Source organism: Pan paniscus, chromosome 13 (genome assembly GCF_029289425.2).
Source record: "Pan paniscus chromosome 13, NHGRI_mPanPan1-v2.0_pri, whole genome shotgun sequence".
Lineage (NCBI taxonomy): Eukaryota > Metazoa > Chordata > Mammalia > Primates > Hominidae > Pan > Pan paniscus.
The window spans coordinates 93897266-93919997 of NC_073262.2; the positions used below are offsets into that span (position 1 = coordinate 93897266).

At 39.9% G+C, this 22732-nt stretch overlaps 1 protein-coding gene and 1 long non-coding RNA gene across 5 annotated transcripts in view; one reads left to right on the plus strand and one right to left on the minus strand.

Annotated features, from left to right (window-relative positions):
• The window catches only part of STAT4 (signal transducer and activator of transcription 4), a 218659-nt gene that overhangs the window by 185297 nt on the left and 10630 nt on the right, over window positions 1–22732 (minus strand). The window contains exon 4 of one of the 4 annotated variants that reach the window (XM_063595504.1): window positions 19000–19110. The exons of the other annotated variants lie outside the window; for them this stretch is intronic. The gene's annotated coding sequence lies outside the window, so the exon portion shown is untranslated. The remainder of the gene's footprint in view (window positions 1–18999; window positions 19111–22732) is intronic. 4 annotated transcript variants of the gene reach the window in all.
• On the plus strand, window positions 9871–16242 carry LOC134728744 (uncharacterized). The gene is made up of 3 exons (XR_010109531.1): window positions 9871–9997; window positions 12753–12814; window positions 14258–16242. It is a non-coding gene; the product is annotated as an uncharacterized LOC134728744 (long non-coding RNA).

The window sequence follows — 22732 nt, forward strand, 5'->3', positions numbered from 1 at the left end:
AACACACAATTGTGGGGCTGGTATACAACCTTTATTTTTCTCTGTCATGGCCTAATTCCCCTAAGTATTATAAAGAGGTATTATATAGAATAAGAGTATTTGTTATTTGGGACAGACTCAACGATTTCTGGACTAACTCTTCCAGAAGGATAAGGGTGTACTATGAACTAAGTTTTCAGAATTTACTCCATGCTCACACTATTCTTTCTCCCTTGCACATCTCATGTCATTCTACTTCTGTTAAAGTTCCATCCCTTCTTCAATATTCAGATAATATGTCACCTCCTTTATCTATCCTTTTCTTGTCAATATATTTAAATCAAGACTTAGCTTTTTCTCCTGTGTTTCCAAATCTCTTTGTTTGTGCTTCACATGGGATATTTATCACATTCTAATTTGTTTTGTAATTATTTATGTACATGTCAAGTTTTCTCCCCAGTAGGTTGTGAGTTTATGAAAGGCAAGGACTAAATCTTAATTTTTAGGCTGTTCCAGCACTTGTACTGTGCCTGTCAACAGTGCTCAGTAAGTCATTATTGAATAAATGATGGAGGAAAATAAAAGGGCCTACAAGACAATCTTCCCTTAATCCACTGCTTTTTCCTAATCCATTGAGTCCAGTAATGCAGGCATCACTGTTCTCTGAATGTGTGCTTCAAAGGTCAATGCTCCTGATGTGGCTGAAGCTCATGCCAACTTCTCTTACTCTGCATTGCTGTGGAGAGTGAATATTCACTGCACTGGTGGTAAGCCTTCATATTTTTTTCTCCCTTTCTTCTGTTATATTTCTCTGCTAGTCCCCTACCCCATTTCCAGTATCCCTCAATCACTAAGGGTCTGAAAGTTTCTATAAGCTAAGGTTATAGATGGCAGTTTCCAGTAGTTTCTGTATGCATACCTACCCATGGAGAGTGGGAGTGTGTGCGTTTCAATGATATTTTTTCAGTCCCTCTTTGGTGCAGCTTCTAGCATTGAGCATGCTGGGCTCAGTGGCATTTTGTTTCTTTAATCTTTCTTCTCTTTAATGTGCTTGTTTACTTGTCTTTGACCACACTCTGATTATTCTTTGGAAGGCTAAGTGAGCTGAGGGTCATGAGTGCAACTCAAGCAGAGGAGGGCTTATTAATGCACTTTAGGCTATTAATTGAAATCAGTTCCTCAGCTGTTTATGGAGAAACACCTTCCCAATATCATGTTCTGTCCTACATACTGGACATGCCAAGTTGAGTAAGCATCGGTTTTAAGGAATTTATTGTTTAAATGGAGAGATTGATAAGCAAACAGAAAGTGAACATATGGTGCCAGAGTACAATAACAAAGGGTGGGTAACAAAGAGGATGCCCTGGAAATGTAAAGCGGAAATAACTCTGCCTGAGGGAAGTAAGTATGGCATGTCAGTATCTTGGAGAAGGCTATGTCTAAGCTGGGTCTTCTAGTATGAGTAGGAGTCCATTCAACAGAGAAGTATAGATAGTTCAGTAAGAAGATATAGAATGTGCAAAGGCACAGAGGCATGAAAGATTATGATTTGTGTGGTATGTTTGGGAGGATGGCAGTGAGAGGAAATTGTTGGGAAAGTGAACCTGAACCAGACTTTGCACTTTTTATGGTCTAAGAAATATGCATTTGTTCCCATAAGCCAACCTTTCCTAATTTTTGGTCATATAATTTCCACTTTCACATATTTGTATAATATCTGTACCAATGTTTACTTAACACTTTAAAAAATCAACTTTAACTCACTTCACTTAAAATAGTTTATCAGGCAATATTGGATTATTTTTAAAAGGATGGATATCACATATATGAATCAGAATAGTAGAACGAATACTTGCAAACTCATTATTCAGTATAAGAAGTAGAACGTTATTATCCAACTTAAGAATGAAAACATTTCATTGCTTTATTTGTATGATTCTTCCCTGTGTCATCTCCTTGTCTCCCCTAAAAGGTTAGTACAATCCTATACTTTGTATTCATTGTTCCCTTGCTTTTTGAAGAATTGTCTTATTTCATATGAATATATCCACTAACAGCATATTGTTTAGCTTAGTTTGGTTTTGAATTTTAGATTTTGATTTGTGGCAGCCTTGTGGAAAAAAAGATGGGTGCAGGAGCAAGCCTGGAGGAAGGGACACCTTGCAGATGATTGTCAGAATTAGAATCTAGAAAAGACTATGTTTTGAAGCATTTAGATTAAGGAGGGGAGAGCGATTAAGCAGAGAAAGTGAAGAATGGCTATGATCTATTTCAAAGGCAGAATTGCTGAAATCAAGGAATTATTTTAAAGTAATATATTTTATTTAGTAAGAGCTCCTTTAGAAACTGCCCTTTATAATGTTTCTTATGGCAGAAATATGAAAGTGTTTGTTTAGTTTATTGACATAAATAGTTTGTATTTTGACCTTTGTTGTGCTAGTGGTTCCCTGTGGTTTCCAGGGAACAAAGAAAAGCAACTCATAGGTCTTCATCCTAGAAGGTCTGCACGGTGACTTTTAAAGACTAGTAGGTAAAAGCCATCTTGTGTACTTTTGAAGAGTATTCAAGGTGTGGTATTTTACGATCCAACTAGGCAGCTGAACCAATATGCAGATCTTGGTTTTTTAACTATAAAACAAGTCTTTCTCCCTAGGCCATGTCTTGAATTTGTTTTTTAAGCTCACCACACCCAGCCTTTCCCCATATTTAGTTTTAAACAAAAATCTCACCATATTTCTGTAATTAATCTGTACAATATTGCTACTGTTTTCAGAGTAACTTTGGAAAGCCCCAACACTTTGGGCAATATTTGCAAAATGCAGTTAATTTAATGCTATCTACATTAAGGGAGATTTTAAACTTTAAAACAAGAGACTGAATTAGCCAGTTTTATTGAGACTAGAGCAATTAACTTGTAATTTATGGTTGGCTCAAAAAGGTCACTCACTAGAAGTGGGTGTCTGGGTACTCCCCAAGTCCTCAAGCTGACCTGGATTGGGCAATTTGAGCAAAGCAGAATGGTTTGGAAGAAGCATTCTCCAGCCAAGAGGACACTCATGTTATTGCCAATTAGACTTGGAAACTGGTTCAACTTGCTGGGTCAAAAACAGCTAGACGGCAGGAGTTTAAAAAATACAAAATGATCACTTGTGAAAATGCAGGTGGAATACAATAAATGTCAGGTTAATTTAAGCCATCTTTGGAGAGTCAATACTCTTCTCACTTCCCAAAATCATTATTTAATTGAGCAATTTCTTTAGTTCAAACCAGACTGGTTGTTGAACAAACTGTCTTACAGACTAGGAAACCCAGTCGCTAGGAGATAAAATGTCTAGGATAAATTAGCATCATTCAGCAGTAGTGGGATTCAAACAGGCCCCAGTGGTTCTACACATCATCACTTGGCTGTAGGCCTCTTAGACTATTTAATTCCATTAAACTAACATTTATTTAGTGCCTATTATGTAAAAGTTCTGTACTCAGCACCCTGATAATGCCACAATGCTTTCCTAAGGGACTGGGCAATTTGGGGAAATGTCAAACAGTTTATAACAGGGTCCTCTATCTATTCATCTCCCCCAAAGCTGAACTGATTGGAAAAAGGAGGGAGGGTGTGGGTCACCGTGATCAGAGAACTTGATGGTTGTGACTCCGTTGTCCCATTCTCCCCCATGGAAATTTTCAAAAACTTGGGGTGGGGAGCCTAGTGAAGAAAGGGATTTGGTGGTTTGAAGGATTTTAAAAAATGAGATCTTAGCATCTATTATTTGATCCTAGATCTATGACCTAATCCTAACAAGACATAATGCATTCAGGATTTAGTGGCCACTTTTATGGGTTGGCACATATTTCTTCTGCATCCCTATTCGCCCAGCCATTTTTATTTTAATATATACTTGTACTCTGGCATTTTCTCCTCTGAATATTTTATTTGTATTTAAAAATTTTTTAACCTCCTGATGATTGATGGGGAGGAGGGGAAGGACAAGACACGAAGCAGACAGATAAGCTGACAAAAATGACAAAAAAACCATTTTAATGTTTAAATCAGAACAGAAAACTGTTTCTGAGTTGTGATCTATTGTTTGGTACTGAAAAGTAACAGAGGCATAATTAAATCTTTTACCCAATGCTTTATCCAGAGAGATCTTTTCAGAAATTTGGGCAGTATTTATCTTATAAAAGCAACCCTGTTTTTTTTTTATGGAAGTCATTTATATGACTTCTATGATTTATATGACTGCTCATTTATATGATTGTTTAGCTTAGTTTGGTTTTGAATTTTATTATAACCATGATGTCTGGACCTAAGGTCCCAAATTGAACCTCTCAATATCCATGGCATTGCAAGCATGACTATGCATGCAGTGGGGAAAATAATATAATGTATTTGCATAGGTTTTTCTCCTTTTTAAAGCCCTTTCACATCTACTAGTACATGAAATTGTGCCACTTACTAAAATTCATTGTTAATTTAATTTTTCTAATGAATATTTGGCCACCATCCTCTAGACCAGGTTATAGATGCTTCACCTATTACCTGAGGGTTTTGTTTGTGTATTTGTTGAGCTAACTTTTTAACTAAAAATTTTAAGGTCAAAAAGTACATTTGGTGGTCTTTTTATTGGGAGCCCAGACTGTGAGAAACTCTTCTAGAATCCTCTCTTAAAATCCAGATACTCTTTTGAAGGATTATGTAACTAAGTAATAGCTTAAAAGGTAATAGTTAATATCTTGGCATGGATTAGTTGGCAGTTGTTGAAAAGGAGAGGAATTTTAGGTGGTAAAGTAAATTACCTGGAAAGGGAGGATGCCTCTGGAGGAGGGGGAGCATTAACCACGACTACTAGGAACAAACTCCACCTCTCCAACTACAACTGTGACCTCATCTCTCACTAACCTTCCCCATAAAACTGCTTAGGCACCCCTGGTGGCAAATAAAATCTGTCTCTAGACTCTTAAGTTATTTGGGGGGATGAACCCTTGTCCCTCACCATTGCTTTCCAGCCTGTCTTAGCATACAGTAGAGAATCAGGAAATATATGTAGAATAAATGAAAACTTTAATCCATAATTTGATGCCTAGTTGTAATATTTAAGCTTCTCTCTTGTGCTATCTTTGTTTTCAAAAGGAATAATGCTGGAGCATCCCAGAAATTGAAATGTTTATCTTTGTCTTAATCTCTAGAAAGGAATCCCATTTTTCTGTGGGATAATAAAAATAACAGACAACACTTACTGAATGCTTATTGTGTCCTGGGCACTGTCCCATCATTTTATACAGTCCCTCACTACCAGCCCATTTTACAAATAAAGAAAACATGGCAGATAATTTAAGTCTACTTGCTTATAAGTTTCCTCTCTTAGTGTTAAAAAAGACAAAGGTGCTGAATGGCGATGACAAAAAAAGTCCCTTCTATTTGTTTTTAATTAAACTTCATTGTAGACTCAACAAAAATTAAATGCAAACAGAAAGAGAAAAAAAGAGGAATTCATCCCTCAGAAGCCCATCACAGTGCCTAAGTTTATCAATGCATAACAGTCTATTTAATTCATTCCTATGTGGATGTTTATGTTGGAGCTACATTCACAGTTAAATACGTCGTATTGTGGAGGAGTTAAGATAGCGCAAAACTATGTCCACCAGGTGGCACTCATCCCTCTAGATGAAGGGCAGAAGTTGAGGGGGAAACACTTCTGATTGTGTTGTCAGCACCCTTGGCAAAAAGATTCAAGTACTGACCTTTAGTTTCCTGGGCCTACAGCTTTTTATCCAGGGTGAGTTGAGGAGCTGTCAGACACCCACAAGTGCATCCTGCCTATTTTGCTCTAAAGGAGAGGAAGTTCTCAGCTGCATAGCAGTACGGTGTAGTTGATGGATGTAGGGTTCTGTTTCAAATCCAAATTCAAATACAGGTTTCTTCAAATCCTAGGCCTACCAGTCACTAGTTGTATGACTTGGGCAAGTTACTTAACCTTTCTGTGCTCCAAGATCCTCATGTGTGAAATGGGGACAATCATTATACCTACTTCATTTTCAATTGCCTGTTTTAACAGTCCTCTCTGCTCACAGAGGGCCCAGATAAATGTTCTATGAAATGGAATTAATTATGTGACCCTTTAGTAGCTGGGCATTAAAATGCAATTAAAATTTTACTTGGCTCAGAATATATGATCAAAGAGATGAACTTGAGTTTCAGGCTTTTTTGTTGTTATTGTTTTTTTATTTTCTAGAGATGGGGGTCTCACTCTGTTACCTGGGCTAGACTGCAGTGGCACAATCATAGCTCACTGCAGCCTTGAACTCCTGGGCTCAAGTGATCCTCCCACCTCAGCCTCCCAAGTAGCCAGAACTATAAGCATGAACCACCACACATGGCTAATTTTTATTTTTTGTAGAGATGGGGTCTTGCTATGTTGCCCAGGCTGGTCTTGAACTCCTGGCCTCAAGTGATCTTCCCACCTCAGCCTCCCAAATTGCTGGGATTATAGGCATGAACCACTGCACCCTACCAAGTTTCAGTTTTAAATGGTAAAGTAAAGCTATGACTATTTACTAGATGTAAATTACTCATAAGAGCAAGAAATATTGATTTAGCCTCTCCAGTGAGCCAGTTTAGTCACTTCTCTAGGTGCTTTTGCTGCAAAGATGAGCAAGACAGGTCCTATCCCCACTCCCATTAAGCATATAATGTAGCAGGGAAGATAAATAAATAATGACATAAAAGTAAACAATTACAAATGTACAAAGGAATGTAAAGTAGATGGACCTAACCTAGTATGGGGGGTTAGGGAAGGCTTCCAAGAGGAAGTGGTTGTAGAGAATCAGGTAATGAAGCAAAAAGAAAGTGGGTAAGCATTCCAGGCAAAAGAACTGGCATTTGCACAGGTCTTAAAGTGGAAAAAAGCCTGCTAAAATCAAACACCTGAGTAAAGTCCAGTGTACCTGAAGGGGAGAAAAAGTGGGACAGAGAGGCTGGCAGATGGAGAGGTTACTTACTGGGCAGGAAGAAGTATTAAAGGGTTTTAAATGGAAAAGTGACATCAGATGCTGTTACTCTAAGAACTGCACTTTTCAAGAGGTCATTATGCAACTTGGGAGGCTGCGGTGGGAGTATAGCTTGAGGCCAGGAGTTCAAGACCGGCCTGGGCAACATGATGAGAACCTATCTCCACAATTTTTTTTTAAATTAGCTGGGTGTGGTGCCACATGCCTGTAGTCCCAGCTATTTGGGGTGGGGGGCTGAAGTGAGAGGATCATTTGAGCCCAGATGTTTGAGGCTGCAATGAGTTATCGTCATGCCACTGCATTTCAGCCTGGGTGACAGAATGAGACCCTGTCTCTAAAAAAATTAAAAGAAAAGATCATTATGACTGAAATGAGGAGATAAAGAGGCTAGTTTGGTGAGGTAAGACTGTATTGAGAGCGTCCAAGGCAAAATCTTTTGTATTATTTCAGCCTGATTATGATGGTAGCCTGAACCAGTGTGGCAGGAAGTAAATGGCTTTGAGAGACTCTTAAGGCATGTGGACTTGACAAGATTTGTTGATTAGATGTGTGGAAGGGAGGAGTCTAGGTATCTGACTTAAACAAGAGTGTTGATGGTATTACCATTTCCCAAGACCCAGAGAACATTGGAGAAATAGCAGTTTTGGAAATTTAAGTTAATGTGTTCATTTCAGGATAGGATGAGTTTGAAGCCAAAGACATATTCAAGAGAAACTGTTAAGAAAGTACTTCTATGTATGGAGCTCGAAAGGAGACTGGGGTTGTTTCAGTAGATTTAGGAGTTGTCACCATAGCTATAAATTGAAGCATGATGAGACCTTCTAGGGAGAAAGTGAAGAGTGAGAAAAGAAGATGTCCTGGGTCACAACTCTAGGGAACCTCACCATTTTCTACATTAGTAGAGATGAGGGATCAATACTCAGTAATGAAAACAGAAAGAATAGTCAGAGGTGCAAGAGCAAACTCAGAAGGCTCAGTGCCCTCCCCCAAAAATAATAAAGAAAGAGGAAGTGGTCAATGGTATTGAAAGCTCCTGAAAAGTCAAAGATGATGAGAACTAAAACATATTCTTGGTCTTGGGGACAAGGAGGCCATTGGTGACCTTAGCAAGATCAGTTTCTACGGAACACTAAAGGCAGAAGCCAGATTGCAATGAGTTGAAAGGCTAAATGTAACGTGAGAAAATGATGATGATAAATGCTGAATATAGTTGGATTCATTCACTGACACATTTTTATTGTGTGTCTGCTCTGTGCCAGATGCTCTGCTACATACTGGATTTGATATGGTTAGGCTTTGTGTCCCCACCCAAATCTCATCTTAAATTGCAATCCCCAGGTGTTGAGGGAGAGACCTGGAGGGAGGTGATTGGATTGTGGGAGTGGTTTCCCCCATGCTGTTCTCGTGATAGTGAGGGAGTTCTCATGAGACCTGATGGTTTTATAAATGGCAATTTCCCCTGGGCTTTTCACTCCTCTCTCTCCTGCTGCCTTGTGAAGAAGGTGCCTGCTTCCCCTTCCGCCATGACTGTAGGTTTCCTGAGGCTTCCCCAGCCAGGTGGAACTGTGAGTCAATTAAACTTCTTTCCTTTATGAATTACCCAGTCTCGGGTAGTATCTTTTTAGCAATGTGAAAATGGATAATACAGCGTTCTTCTGGGTGGATGTCATAGAAACAATACTGGGACAAGGTAATTTCGGATATTAATGAGAGTGGTTTAAGTGATGGCCACAGGATCTTAGCTAGATAGAGAGAAAAGTGAAGGGATCAGGGACTGATGAGTATTAGACAATAGAGTGAGGAAGCTACTGGAGGTGTCAATAAACTTAAAGAACCAGAACTCCTGGAGTAATTGCTACAACCATGGAATAGGAGGTTGTGTCCAGAGACTAAGATTTCTGAGTTCTTGATGTGAAATGTTGATGTGGCTCTAAGAATGGGTGGCTGAAATGAAGGAGAAATGATGACGCGGCAACCAGTTATCTTTTAAAATGCAAGTCTGGATATGTCATGCTTACATATAAAACTTTCCAGTTGCTCTGCGGAAAAAGATTTTTTAAATCCTTAACATGGTCTATAACGCCTGCTCATTCCTTCTGGCCTCGCCTCATGATGCTTCTTTCCAGTTACTGGTCTTTTCAAGGGCTGTTTTCTTGGCCTAAAATACTAACGCCCTCACCTAGCACAAAAGCTTTATCAAGTTAACCCCTACTCAACCTTCAGTCTTTAGGTATCAGCTTAATGTCACTGCCTCAAAAAGAGCCTCCTTTTCCCTCAGAGTGGCTCCATGAACTTTTCCTTCACAGCAATCATTATAAGTTATTTGTGTTTGCGTGATTTTTAAAAAATTATTTTTGTGTTTCTCCCACAAATGTATAAGCCCCAGAAGAGTAGCAGTTATGTAGGTTTTGCTATTTGTTATTTTCCAACAACTAGCACTGTACCTAGCACATAGTAGGTGCCTAATAAATAATTGTTAAATGAATGGACAAATAAAGGGGTTAAGCAATTTGCCCAAAGTCATTAATTGAACCTACTAAAAGTAACATTAATATTTATATTAATATTTATAAAATATATTCATTAAACTTTATGCTTCTGTGACATTTTTCATGTATGTCATAATGGGTGAAGGACACGAACAGATACAACAGGTAGTGAAGAAGACAAAAATTTAAAGAGATGGTGATAGAAAACAGGAAGGAACACATCTTGGAGGTTTGGAGGTTTGCTACGCCCTGAAGTCTCCCCTGGGGTTTCTGCCACGGAATGAGTGTTGTGCCAGAGCCAGATGGCCTCTTCCACAATTACAAGAGGCCTTATTCTATTCCGGTCTCTCCTTCTGCCTGACCATTGTGGAAACTCTAACCACATGCAAGCCTGTACACAAGCAGTGAGTGCAGAGCAACCCCTGCACTTTCTGAGTATTGGCTGCCAGACTAAGTGAAGAGAAGGTCAGTTTCTCAGCAGGCCCAAGCCTGTCTCAAGTCTAGACCTGCCCATCTCTTCTGTGAGTATATTGAACATTCATTGGTATCAAGATGGCTTAACCTACTAGCTGAGGATTTTGTGTGTATTTTCTTGTAACCCTATGGCCTTTCTTCCATTTTGCAGCTAGACGATGGGCCATCCACTGGCTCAGAGAAAAAAAGAAGTGTTTCTCTGACTTGAGTTCAAATATATAAAGCCTACAGGGAACAAGGCATTCTCAGGAGAAGTTAGTAGATTTGAGAGGATACGCAATGACGCAGGAACAAGATTTCCCACTGCAAAGGATCATTTGATGGGTCAAGAGTAGTAAGTGTCCCTGACTATCAGAGGGGAAATAAAAAACATGAGCTGCTGGTTTGTTTTGGCTGGGAGACAACAGTAATCTCAGGAGGGAAGTAGAGATTGCTGCCCCTAGTTGCACAGAGAGCTTGAAGAGGCTTCAAGATGTCAGAATAGAAATGGCTATGGGGTGTGGCTATGGAGTTTGTCTAGATGCATGGGCCTGAGGCTGCCTCACAGAGTGCCCCCAGCCCAACTTGATGTGCATCTAGGGGATGATTCCTGTATGCTCATGAAGAACACAGAATTGCTGAAGGCCCTTGGATAGCCCCTCAAACCCCACCCCAGGCCCAGTGACATGCTGGGGCCTCAGGAAGAACTTTGTCAGCAAGGACAGTCACTGGACCAGAAGGAGCCCTTTGGATGGGTGCAAGGCCCATCCAAGCAGCAGTCTGAGTAGTTCAATCCCTGCAGGCCAATGGGACAACAGATCTCAGTAGATGCCAACTTGGATACCTGTCTATTTTTCCTAGCATCTTGATCCCCTCAAACTTAGGCCTGACACCATGGAAAAAGAGAGAGGGAGGTCTTTAAATTGCCTAGGATTACATTTCTGCCACTCAGATGAATCTAAACCTGATATGAACTGTAGACATTCACTATTTTCTGTATTAAAGAAATGCACCTTTTTAAAATTAGAAATGGACTCATATTTCTTGCCTACTTGAGTCTGTGGACAGAGATTCACATTCTACACACATATTGCTAGTTATTTTTTCCTGCATTCATGTCTGGTCTCCAGAGCTAGACTGCAAGATATTCAAGGCTCCAGAGTAGCCCTCTTTTCTTTCTACTAAGCACTTTGTACATAACAAGACACATTTTGAGAGAAATCCTATGGAATAGGATGTGAATAATTGTTTTGTTTATACATTATTAACTAGAACATCAGTTCAAGGGTTTCTCAGCTCTGATTTCATTTATAAGTTGTACAGTTTTCCCCAAGTATTCATTTTTCACATTAAGAAATAAATATTGTCAAGCACCACCACAGGCAAGGTCTTACTTCTACCTCTTCCTGGGGATGTAGTCCTATTCCTCAAGGAACTTGTTATTGGAGATGTAGACAAGTTGTAGCTGATTGCATTGAACATGCATTGAGTTTAGGACAACACCTAGGAGGTTTTGTTGCCTGTTTTGAAATACATGGATAATCTGATTGCAAAAGTGATAAATGTTTAATTGAGAACACTTGCAAAATATAGAAGTAAACAATTGTACCCATAAACTCAGAACCTGTAAAATTAGAAATAATCAATGTTAACATTTTGGTGTATATCATTATATGTGCCTCATAAAAGTGTATCATGATCTATTGGAATTTGTTATTTAAAGAAATCCCTGATATACTACAGTGAATGAGTGTGTGTGTGTCTGTGTGTGTGATTTTCATTTTCTCCTGAAAATGGGAAGATGTTATTATTAGAGTTTCACTGACCAAGTGTATACCATGACCAAATATAGTACACAGATGAAATAAACTTGAAAATGTATTGCAATTAAAAAAGGTTGAAATTCAGGTTTCTGGCAGCTGGGTAGGGAGGGAAACCAAATAAAATATATACTTGAATCTGATCCGTGATATATCCATGAAAATACTTCTGTTGATTAACTCAAATGTCACATCCTCAGTGACGATCTCCTATAGTCCCTCAGGCAGATTAGCCAGCTAGTCCTTCAGTGCTCCCAAATATTTGTGCTATCTGTATACAATAATATATTCATTATTTTAATAAAATAATATATATTATTATTTATATGTAATATTTAAGGGAAGAAGAGTAGTGTTATGATTAAGAACATAGATTTTGGATTTAAACAGCTGAAGTCTAATTCCAGCCCTGCCAGCTAGCTATGTGACCTTGGACAAATTATTTAGCCTTTCTGAACCCATTTCCTCATCTGTGAAACAGTAATAATAACACCTACTTTATGGAGTTGCTGTGAGAGCAAAGTAGGACAGTATTTGTAAAGTGCTGACCCACCCCAAGACAGAAAGTCAATAAATAATAAGTGTAATTACTATTATTACAGAACTTGCCATATTGCATTTCAATGACGGGTTTAGGAATGACTCCCTCTTTGGACTGTGAACACCTAGACAGCAGGCCCTGGATCCTGGCCTCTGTCTTTCCTAGCAGAGTAGCTCATAAACAGTAAGCAATCACAGGTGTTTGCTGGAAGATACAATAGCTATGGAAAGTGCCAGACCAAATGCTTCCCCCACCCCCAGAGTCTTGTATAATTACTGAGCTATCTAGAACAAATTCTAACAGCAAAATATTAATTCTTACAATCAACATTATAGAAGGTCATTTCTACTTTTAACACAAACTAATATTTACTGAGCACTTAATATGTGCCAGGTTTTGTTCCAGGGCTTTACGTTTTATTTAAACTACTTTATGAAGTGGATTTTGTATCTTCTTTAACAGATTGGGATACTGAGGCCCAGAGAGGGTGCTGTGAACTCTGTGATTCCTGAGATTTTGTTAAGGTAAAGTCCTGGCTCTTTGTCCTTTCCTTTAACTACCGAGGCAGGAGGTGAGGTAGAAAAGCAACCATATATTTTTTTTTTCTTTAGTAAAACATTTTGAAGAGCATCTCTCTTTTCTTTTCTGGAAAAACAAACAAAAGAAATTCTTGCTTCACTCATAATTTTACCCCTGCTGAGGGTTCCAAATGAGGTCCCTGGAAGGATTTCTCTCCTGCAGAACCCTGTTCAAGGATGCAAATGAAGGTTACTGTACTCCACTGAGAGTCAGAACCATCCCAAGCAGTAACTATTTTTATTGAGAGGGATTTGAAATAGGCTTTTAATACAACTTTAAACATACATAATTCAAATCTCATCTGTGTGCATGAAAACAATGAAATCACCTGTGAAACCATAACATTATCAATAAGCTAAATAAAATTGAGAGTAGAGGACATTAAGAATTTAAAAACAAACTTGCTCTCAAAGAGAATATTTTATCCCATATGATCCATACTGCTATGTTCATGACATTTACCAATTATTGTCCATGTTGCCTACATGAGTGAAAGATATGTTTTTAAAATAAGAAAAGCCTTGGAATTACTTCAAGTAAGCTGACTGGAATCCTTCCAGATTCCACATGTGTTCCTATTGACCAGAAGTCTTCTGCCTTGGGAAAATATTTTTATTTCCCTCTGCCGTTCTAGATGTCCTACAAAGACCTGTATTAGGATGGGAAGCATTTTCTGAATCCCAAAGGAGTCCCCCCATTTGCCTGAAAGAGACAGCTAAACCATGTGTTGAGAGAGGCCATTCAAGAAGATGATGTCTCAGAATAATTTTTTCAAACATTCTATGCATACTTTCTTCATTCAGAGTAACAGTTTCCATATGATAGATAAAATGTGGTTCTAAAGCGCATCATATCATTTTTCTTCTTCATACATCACAAAAGATGCAAAAAAATAAAAATGTCCCGTTTAAGAGAACAACTGCCTGGTACCTAGCCTATTTATTCTTTAAAATGTTTTCTTAAAGTTTACCTCCAGAATTAGACACAGAAACAGCAGAGGCCACTACACTGGCTTGAGATCAATTGCTACTCTTCTCTGGGAAAGTAAATTAATTAAAAGGAAGGGGGGAAAGACTAGGTCCTTGAAATATGAATTTTGCCTGATTTTCACTAACATTCCTGTAACAATAATAACCTAAAACACATTAAGTAGAAAAACTACTTCCATCTAGTGAAAGTATCTTCTGATGTACTAATAAGAATTATATGTGAACTATATGGTAAATTTTTAGGCCAATTAATCATAAAGGTAGTTGGTGCCTGCTCAGGAGTGCTTTCTGTAGTAAAACAGGCAGCCCTTCCCTGGAAAAATACTTTGAGAAATACTAACATTGTGGAACTTTGTTCTGGAACTGAGAACAGGATTTCTCCGGCTGCAACTTTTGTAGGGAGATGATGTTTGAAGAGACGAAATGAGAAGTGGAGTGCACTAAGAATGGCAGGTAATGCCTTCATTACACGCAAATACTAAGCACTCATTAGATGTTTGATGAATTACATGTTGGAGAATGTTACTAGTGTTGTGTTTAGAGCCATTAGGGATACTCCAGAAGTAATGAGAATCATTTAATTCCCTTAGCTGTGAGTTTATCACTTCTTTCCTTCATTCATTTCATAAGTATTTATTGATGCTTACCATGTGCCAGGGTCCATCCCTGGGGCTGAGAATACACTATGAACATCATGGACACTGGAGCTTATGGAGCCGACAGGCTAAAAGGTAGAGAGAAACAGGCCGGGCGTGGTGGCTCATGCCTGTAATCCCAGCAATTTGGGAGGCTGAGGCAGGTGGATCACTTGAGATCAGGAGTTCGAGACCAGCTTGGCCTATGTGGTGAAACCCTGTCTCTACCAAAAATATAAAAAATTAGCTGGGCGTGGTGGCAGGTGCCTGTAATCCCAGATACTCAGAAAGCTGAGGCAGGAGAATTGCTTGAACCTGGGAGGTGGAGGTTGCAGTAAGCCAAGATGGTGCCATGCACTCCACCCCGGGCAACACAGCGAGACTCTGTCTCAAAAAAAAAAAAAAAAAAAAAAAGGTAGAGAGAAGCAAAACAAAACAAAAAAGCACAATCATAAGCTAGTCAATAACCACAAGTAGTACAAATCTTCCTGGCTCTGGTCCTGTCTGCACTGAGATTAGGACCTGCACAATGTGAGAAGCAACAAAGAAGGCTTCTCTTGGGAGCTTTGCCCACCCTGTTCCCTGTCTTATGGGGCTGACCAGCCCAACCTTCAACATCTGAAGCACTCAGTTAAAAAATGAGATTTAGAAGAGGACCACAGCACTGGGTGGGGGAGGGGGGGGACCTGTCAGGATAATAAACACATGTTTTATGCTTCTGTTGAAAATACTCATTTAGGTGTATTAGGTTTTAGTTGGCCATATCTGCTATCAGAATAATCAGACAATTTAAAGTGAATTGGTTTCCTTGAGAACAACGGATTTATGACTGGTTCTGTAGAACAGTGATGATCATACAGTTCTCCTGACTTTCCTCTCTCCCCTCCTCCCCACCCTTTATCATCACTCTCCTCCTTTGTTTTGCCTTATATAGTTTAGTGAAAAAACAAAGTCTGGAGTCGACATTTTCAATAAGCTTAGCCCATCTTATTCTCAGATATAGATAACTTCCACTTCATTTGTGGTTCTGTTAAAAGGGTGCCATATTCCTCTAATTTTCTATGTTAAAGTGTAATAATTTGCTTTTGATATATAAGGTTTCTTTACCATGCAGAAGGAGGAAGCTTAAGTTTGGCTTCATCTATTCCCTGTGGTCCTGGTTAGGCATGCCCTTTGGGTATTATATATGTATGTTGAGGGAAGTCCCCGAGCAAGGGATTGCTTGAAACACTCTGAAGAGGTTTAAAATTAATTTTAACATTGCACCACATATTGGAGGACATAGGACATACTTTTTTTTTTTTTTTTTGAGACAGGATCTCACTCTTTCACCCAGGCTGGAGTGCAGTGGCACCATCTCAGCTCACTGCAACCTCTGCCACCCCAAGATGATTAAAATCAGATGCCTAAAATCTGACTTTAGGCATTAGATTTTAAATGTCTGTGCTGTTGAACTGGAATTCACACTTAGGATTCAGATGTTTGGATATTATTGCACAGCCTGTGTTGAACCTATTTTGCAAGTGGATCCATTGTTGCATGTGTGAACCATTGTTACCTCTCCTATTAACCGGTGTGACCAGATCCTGAAGAACATGGGTATGGGATGGAGCCAATCTGGCAGCACTTGGGGATGGCTTGCTTATTCCTTGTTACTCCCTTGGGCAGGATCATGCAGAGTCAGATGATAGCAGAAAAGCCAGGCAGCTGTAGGACAGCAATGCCAGGTGGCCCAGTTCCATGCCAGGCAGGTGGAAGAAATGCTGTTGGAGCACACTGGGGTACAACTCCAGGCCACACAACATAGGCGTGGCAGGCCGGGGAACACCAAGAGCAACAGACTTCTCAATTAGAAAGGAGGTGGCTCTTGTGAAAGAAATGTGTCTGTTTGTCTGTGAATTAATAATCAGGACAGAATGTCAGTTGTTACAATCAAAAGCTGTGGCTCAAATTAAAGAAAGGCCTTCACACAATGTAGAAAGAAGACTTTTGACACTTACTAAAGTGCATTGTTAACATGGCCCCTAGAATAAAATACCTCTGCCGGGCACAGTGGCTCATGCCTCTAATCCCAGCACTTTAGGAGGCCGAGGCGGGTGGATCACCTGAGGTCAGGATTTCGAGACCAGCCTGGCCAACATGGTGAAACCTCGTCTCTACTAAAAATACAAAAAAATTAGCTGGGCATGGTGAGGGGCGTCTGTAATCCCATCTACTCGGGAGGCTGAGGCAGGAGAACTGCTTGAACCTGGGAGGCGGAGGTTGCAGTGAGCCGAGATGGCACCATTGCACTCTAGGCTTGGGTGACAGAGTGAGACTCTGTCTCAAAACAAAACAAAATAAAAGAATAAAATGTCTATACACTCTGAAGAGATTTAAAATTAATTTTAACATTGCACCAAATATTGGAGGACATAAGATGTATTCACCTTTTTATAAAATTTTTTTGAGACAGGGTCTCACTTGTTTGCCCAGGCTGGAATGCAGTGGCACAATCTCAGCTCACTGCAACCTCTGCCTCCCTGGTTCAAGTTATCCTTCCACCTCAGCCCTGCAAGTAGCTAGGACCAAAGATGCTCACCACCATGCCTGGCTAATGTTTGTATATTTTATAGAGATGGGGTTTCACCATGTTCCCCAGGCTGGTCTCGAGCTCCTGAGCTCAAGCGATCTGCCCACCTCAGCCTCCCAAAGTGCTGGGATTACACCGTGCCTGGCCATATTCACCTTTTAACTGCATATTCCTCTCATTTTTTAAAATTCCAGCGTTCTGTGATGTAGTAGTTATCTAATGATTGTCTGGATGGTTCTGTCTCGGGGTCTCTCGTGAGCCTGCATTTGAGCCCTGGACTGGGGGTGCAGTCATTTGAACGTTTGTCTGAATGCTTCTGAGATGGCTCACTTAACACGGCTGCTGGCAGGAGGCCTCAGTTCCATACCACATGAACGTCTCCAAGGGTTGCCTTAGTATCCTCACAACATGGCGTCTGGTTTTTCCCAGAACAAGTGATCCAAAGAGCCAGAAGCCACCATGTGTTTTATTACTAATCATGAAGACACACACACACACACCACCACTTCTGTCATATTTTAGAAGTGAGTCATTAGGCTAGCCCACACTTAAGTGGTGGGTGGGAATTAGGTTCTATCTTTTGGAGGAAGAACTGTTGAAGAATTTGTGGACACATTTTAAAACCTCCACATATAGTATTCATCTAGGATGTCAGGAAATGTGGTGTAGTCAAGACTGGGTACAAGAATTATGAGACCCAGAGCAAAATAAAAACGCAGGACCCCTCTTTAAGAGTTTCCAGACAGTGGTAACAGAGCATTAATCCAAGTGTGGGTCTTTTGAGGCATTGGGCCCCGTGCTATGGCCCAGGTGCCACCCCATGAAGCCAGCTCTAGCTATAGTGGTTAAGGGCATGAGCTTTGAAATTACGAGTTTGAGTCCCAGCATACAAATTTGAGTCCCACTGCATACAAATTATGTAACTCTTGGGAAATTAATCTAGCTGAAACTCAACTTCCATTTCTCTAAAAGGGGTATGATTAATTTATCTATCACTTCGGATTCTTGTGAGCATTAAATGAAGTCAGTATTGTGCCTGGCTTATTATTGTAGGCATTTAATAACTTGTCAATATTATAATGATTACCTTTAAGGAGCTTTAGTGGTAGAGAAGAAAAAAGGATTGAACTGATAACTCAGATTGGTGATTTAGCGGATTATCATAAACTCCTTAAAGTGGGAATAGCACCTTGTGCTCTCTGCAGTACCAACATCTCTTTGAATTAGCATGGATTCATGCATTCATGAATTTGAAAAATATGGCCTGTAAGCTACAATGAAAATGGCTAAGAAGATGTATTTCAGAAATGGCACATTTTCAGCATTCTAAAAGGTAGGACCAAAGCGACTATTTTAAGAAAATCCACATAAGAAGATCAATATTTCATTGGCTGTTGTAATATTAGGCATTTATCAGCACATTAGAAATGGTTGCCATGAACTACTTTCTATTAATAACTTGGTTGAGACTGAATATTAAACGGGAAACTTCTCATAGCAATATTCTCTTTGGGTGGCTCAAACAACAAAAACAAAAACTATTCCTGGATGAAGTCTTCATACTGGCAAAATTATTTCATGAAACACTTTATAGCTTCAGACAGGCCTCTGCTTCCTTTCTTATGCTGCTGAGCACAGCTCAGTAAAAGCCAGCAACAATCCTATGGCATTTGTACAAACTCCTCAGCCACAGCTCAGGTGTGCCAGGGTGGGCGCTCTAGCAATCCCACTTTGAAGGTTCTATTTCAAACCAGATAACTGGCCTTTTAAAAGTTGATTGTTTTCATAAGGACTTTCTTCTATTAAGCTCTTAACCAAAGCATATTGCTGGGCCAAGACATCTTTAATCATCTGACAAAATCCCATGCACCAGCCCATGAAGTAGAGTCCATGGAACCCAGGAAGTATAGTATGGGCTTTGAATTACTACTGACCTGCTGGGAGAGTTAATGCAGGTTCCAGAGGTGCTGCACCTGCCTCTTCTGAAAAGATGGTCTCATCAAAGATTTGAGTAAGGAAAGCAGGCAGAGGTGCTGGTTATTTATCTGGATGAGCAGCCAAACAGGAAACATTAAGAAATATAGCAAGAGTTGGGTTCTTTTCACAAACACATTAACATCAAAAAAATAAACAAGCCAACTTAAGTGTGATTAGAGGTTTTTTTCCCCCTTAACTCTAGGCGGCGTTGTGTTCTTAGCAATAGTCTTCTTTTTCTCAAAGAACTTTATTTATTCCCCAATCCAAAATTAGTTCCTTAATTTGAAACAGCCATAAACAAACATTACTAAAGAAATCCCTTGGGCTCTTTTCTCCCACACCCTATCCCCCCACACACATTTTTTCTGCTGCTTTGTTTGTTCTCAGTTCTTTTTCCCTTTGTGCTGAACAGAAGGGCCTGCAGTGATTTGGCTTTCTGAAATCCCTTCATAAGTTTCTTGAAAGATATTTAAATTCCATTTTGACAGGAGAGAATTAAATTCACATTAATTTCCATCAATAATGAATTCAATCTAAACAAACTTCAGTAACATCAAAGTACGGATTTTAGTTCTCTACTGGTTCCTAAGGTTGCTTGCAGCTCTCTAATTCTTTTATCGGCCTATTCTAGCCTACTGCTGTTCCTGGAGTATGAATGGAGCCTCTAATCAAAGCAGCTGTCCCAGCAACCTTGGAGAGATTCCCTTGCACCTTTTCCTCCACTACTCCTCTTCTCATTTTCTTCTTTATTTCCAATCTTTGCCAACCCCCTTTTTCCTCCCTGTCTTTCTTTGTTTCACCTCCATTTCCCACTCCATATCAATGAAGAATCCCATAGTGATTTGGCTTTCCTCTTCAAACGCATCCCAACATCATCTTCATAAAAGGGAATGTGCTGGTGATGTCCCTGGTTGCTCTGGCCTTTCCCCTGCTCTGCTGTCTATCACAGGGGACTGCATTTTCCAGTTCCCTTGCCCTCTGGCTTCCACATAGGCTGAACCAAAGGGAAGCATAAACAGAAGACTGGAGAGTGGGAAGAGGGAGGAAGCCAGGGAATTTCACCTCCTCTCTGTCTGTTTTGATGGTGTCTCTGGCAGTGGCTGCTTCTCCTCTATGATTTTAGCTGCTGGCGAACAGCCCCTCCCTTCATTGTCTCAGCATCTGTCAGGAATGCCCCACACTGTGCTTCTGACTTCTCCTATCTTCCAGGCTTTGGTAACACCATCTTCTCCCTGAGTTTCTCCAGCCCTGGGGGAGTTAGTGGCTTCTGACTGTTGTTATTCTTTCTGTTACCCCACTTCTTAATTCCTGGGTTCTGCTTCTTCCATCACAGGTATGACAAGTTCCTGGCCAGGCATGGTGGTTCATGCCTGTAATCCCAGCAATCTGGGAGGCCGAGGCGGGAGGATTGCTCGAGCCCAAGAGTTTGAGACCAGCCTACGCAACAAAGTGAGACCCTGTCTCTACAAAAAACTAAAATATTATCCAGGTGTGGTGGCGTACATCTGTAGTCCCAGCTACTTGGGAGGCTGAGGTGGGAGGATTGCTTGGGCCAAGGAGGTTGAGGCTGCAGTGGGCTGTGATTGTGCCATTGCACTCCAGCCTGGGCAACAGAGCGAGACCCTGTTTCAAAACCAAACCAAACCAAACAAACCAAAAACACCAAAAAACAAGTTCCTGCATTAAACCCGTTTGAGACACCTACAGTGGTTTCTGTTTTCTTAATTGGGCCCTGACCAAAATAGGGGGTTCAAGATTACAAAAACATCTCAGATAACAGTTCTCTAGAGCGGAACGCTGGACAGCATTACTTTATTAATTTGCAAGTCACTTTCCCTTTCATTCCCATCTGAGTGGGCACGTCCTGTCTGCTTCGCACCAATGCCTCTGTACTCCAGTAATGTGTTTTTCATCATCACATGTCCAATAATTTTGAATCTCACCTGATAGCAGCATCCCCTGGCTTATAAATGTGGGAAATATTTGCTATGGAGGAGTGATTTGTAGCATTTTGTGAGTCAAAGGCCTTTTGGGAGAATCTAAGGGATGGTCAAAATGCTTTCCGCAGAGAAAAATGCACACGTACCATGATTGTGAGTGAGCCTGTGTACATCTATGTGTGTTTATGTGGTGCATACACACACAACCACACACACTTTGGCATAAAGCTTGTCAATCCCAGATTCAGAACCCTACCCCTACCATGTATGGTCCTTGGCCATATAATATTCTTCTATCCTCATTCAGGATGCCCTGGGTGGTGCCTATTATGTAACTACAGTTTTATAAATAACTTAATTTCTTCTAGTTTACCTCCTTTTAAGTGATGAATTAAACTTCAAAACATGAAGTCTGTCAGACACTATTTTTGTGTCAGATACTTTGGACTCACCCTAAGGAAGATAGTTCCATGTTTTACTTGTGTAAAAAGATGTCTCTATAGTGATATTAAAGGATTCTGTATGTGAAACTGTAATTTCCTCCTGCTGTTTTAAGATATTCCTCTTTCTTATTGGCACCACATGAGATAAAGTTCGGTGACTGGGGCAGAGATTTATGAAGTGTTATTGTTGAATATATGTGTATGTTGCTTTCCTGTGGTGAAAGACCCATAACCCAAGACTTCCATTTTGGGATTGATTTGGGGCCTAGTGTAACATGTATGCTGTAATAAGCCATGGCAGATGCTGTCTATTTACTTCCTGCTGTCCCATGTGGGTTTCAGAGTGGATAATTTTGCTCATTCTTTTGGCCTTTGCTGTGGCTTGTCAAAAACTGGACTCATGTTCATAACTCTGAGAAGTGCTCAGCTGTGAAATAAGTACTGAAAAGATGAAATACAATTGATTCTGAGTCATTGTGATCATTCAATCCCATGTAAGCAAGAAATAAGTATTTAAAGTGTCCCAATAAATCTTCTCTTTGAGCTTAAACATTTAGAAATTTAGAATACTTATAGACTGATTTGTGCAGGAAGATTAAGAAAAACATATGTGTTGGCTCTGAAGTAGAGATAGAAGTTATTATGAAACATTAGTGATAAGTTGAGTGGGGTCAGCCTAGTGCATCTGTTTCTGCAGAAGTGGGAATTCTTTAGCATCAAGGTATGAGAGTGTATAGCAGAAGTACAGGAGATGTCAATTAATCACTGTCTAGAAATAAAAAATCAGCTTTATTTTAAACAGTGTAGCTATTTGTTATATTTTTGCTTTTTACAACTATTATGCAAAAATTATTGGGGTTTGCTATAAGAAGATGGGGCAATCTTTCAAAGTGAGTGATAACAGCTATGAAGGAGCCATGAAAGAAGATACTGGAAACACTTGGTATTCATTCATTTGTGCACACATGCATACATGCACGCATGCAACAAGCATTATTGAGTGCCCACTATATTCCAGGACTTAGGTTACACACAGCATTGGAAAATAAATAGACATGATTCTGCCCTCAAGTTTGTCTCAGTGTAGTGAAAGAGACTGATAATTGAATAGGTAGTTTGATCATGGTGTGATATACTCCATGATGGAGGCAACAGAATTTTATCAGAGCACTGAATAAGTGCTCTTTTCTTGTTTGGGGGATCAGGAGACCTTTTCAGAGGAGGTAATGTTTTCCGTCTCAACTATAAATACAAAAAAAAAAATTAGCTGGGTATGATGGTACACACCTGTAATCCCAGCTACTCAG